Consider the following 2835-nt stretch of genomic DNA (forward strand, 5'->3'; position numbering starts at 1 on the left):
AATAATAATAATAATAATAATAATAATAATAATAATAATAATAATAATAATAATAATAATAATAAAAGAAATATAAAGGGAGTGACAAAAGGAAAGATCCATGGTGGAAAAGAAGAATACAGGTGAGGTTAGATATGCTCTCGACGGACATTTCCGTGTTAGACCGAAAAGAGAAGGTGAGGGCTTAAAAGCGAACAAAAATACAGCGCACTGAACATGGAGTATGATATTTAAAGAAAGGGCCTGAAAGTGGTTATGGTGGAACTGAAACAGCGCCTCGTTGCAAAGAAAGCAAAGATAGTAAGATACGACCAAAGAATGAAGGAATACCAGCAGAATAGGTTATTCAGAGTAGATCAGAAGGATTTCTGCAAAGAAATAAATGGAGAGTGTACAGATGAAAAGTTGATACCAGATAACATTGAAAGGAAAAGGTTTTGGAGTGACATCTGGAGCAAAGACAAGGAGCACAAGAAGCATGTTGAATGGTTACAAGACCTGAAACAAGCAGTAGCTTGTCCAAAACTGGTAGAACTAAAACTGGTCATTTCAGTTAGGGAAGTGAAGGAAATCAGCAAAAAAATGGGCATCAGCCCCTTTTGCTATCATTCTTAGGGCACCTATGACAACAGATATTGTTTTAGTCTTCGGGTTCCACATTTTGCTAATTTCAAGATCTTTATGCTTGCTTAGTCTTTTGTAGGTCTTGACAGATACATTTATGTCGATTGGGACTGTCATATCAATGGGGAGGCATGATTTTTGTCTGAAGTCTTTCAATATAATGTCAGGCCTATTCGCATCTATCTTTCTGTCAGTTTTAATGGTGAAGTTCCAGAGGAATGAAATGTGATCATCTTCAAGCACTGGAAGTGGCTTGTGTTCCCACCAGTTTTTATCATAGGGCAGGTCCAGGTTTTTGCAAATTACCCTGTGAATATATTGTGCTTCTCTATCATAACTGTTAAGATACTCTGTAGGCGCAAGAAGACTGCACATGGTGACCACATGATAAATGGTTTCATTTTGTTGTTGTTGTTGTTGTTGTTGTTGTTGTTGTTGTTGTTGTTGTTGTTGTTGTTGTTGTTTTTGTTGTTGTTGTTATTATTATTATTATTATTATTATTATTATTATTATTAATATTAAGGCAATGGAGATGGCGAGCTGGCAGAATTATTAGCACGCCGGGTGAAATGCTAAGCGGTATTTCGTTTGCCGCTACGCTCTGAGTTCAAATTCCACCGCGGTCGATTTTGCCTTCCATACTTTCGGTGTCGATTTAATAAGTGCAAGTTACGCACTGGGTCGGTGTAATCGACTTAATCCCCTCCCACTAGCTGTCCTTGTGCTAAAATTTGAAATCGTTATTATTAAGGCGGTGAGCTGGCAGAAGCGTTAGCAACGCCGAGCACAATGCTTAGCGGTGTTTCGTCAGCCTTTACGTTCTGAGTTCAAATACCACCGCGGTCGACTTTGACTTTCATCCTTTCGAGGTCGATAAAATAAGTACCAGTTGAACACGGGTATCGATGTAATCGTCTCTTCCCCCCAAAAAAAATCTGCTGCCCTTGTGGCCAAATTTGAAACCATTAGTGTTATTATTATTATTATTGTTATTATTATTATTATCATTACTATTATCATTACTATTATTATTATTATTATTATTATTAAGGCGGTGAGCTAGCCTAGCGGTATTTCGTCTGTCTTTATGTTCTAAGTTCAAATTCCGCCGAAGTCGATTTAGCTATTCGTCCTTTCGGGGTCGATAAAATAATTACCAGTTGACTACTGAGGTTGATAGAATTGACTTACCCTACCCCCAAACTTGCTGGCCTTGTAATAAAACTTGAAACTATTAGTATTGTTAAGCTATACTTTTTTTTTAATTCTTATCGAATCCGAAGAATCTATAAAGCCAGTATTTATATCCAGTGCTTTAATTAGATTAGAAGAGAAATATATCTGACTCAGAACAGAAATCCGATCTATTATTAACAGTTTGTCATATCGACTAAAATTAACTCGGTTTTGTAAGCCAATGATCCAAGCCACCAAACTCTTTATTTGTCAAAGAGATTGAATCATTGTAAAACTGAGCCCACGTAATTCTTAATATCCCGGTGGAATATTTTAAAAATATACAAGAACTTCATGTACGGTTAGACGATGTATTTGTAAAACTTGATAGATGAGGTGACTCCATGGAGTATAGCTGCTAACAAACATTGTCTGTCATAAAATTGATTTCAAATTTTGGCACAAGGCTAGCAATTTCAGAGGAGTGAGGTAAGTCGATTACATCGACCAACTGGTACTTATTTTATCGACACCCGAAGGATGAAAGGCAAAGTCGAACTCAGAACGTAAAAAGGGGCGAAATGCTGCTAAGTCTTTTTTTCCGGCGTACTAACAATTCTGCTAGCTCACCGCCTCGTTACTTGTCATCATATTAAAAATGATAGTGATGACGAAATAAATTCCTTGTTTTATTAAACTATACCCCATTGTATTCGGACCCGGAGGGAGGGGCTGGTAGGTTATTAAGGCCAAGATTCTTTCAGAAAATGAAATCTTACTTGAAAGAAACAAATATTTCAAGACGTCGAAGAAATTCAAGCGAATGCAGCAAGGCAGCTACTCGCTATCCCAAAAGGCGTTCCAGAAATGCTTCCATCAATAGAAACGATGCTGGATAAAGTGTGTAACTTCGAAGGAGATTTAATACCGAATGAATAAGTTTTGTTTTCTTTTTATAGCACCACTTGCGATACTTTTCGATCAGACCTGCTATCTGTGTGTGTGTGTGTGTGTGTGTGTGTGTGTGTGTGTGT

This window comes from Octopus bimaculoides, chromosome 20 (genome assembly GCF_001194135.2).
Source record: "Octopus bimaculoides isolate UCB-OBI-ISO-001 chromosome 20, ASM119413v2, whole genome shotgun sequence".
Classification (NCBI taxonomy): domain Eukaryota; kingdom Metazoa; phylum Mollusca; class Cephalopoda; order Octopoda; family Octopodidae; genus Octopus; species Octopus bimaculoides.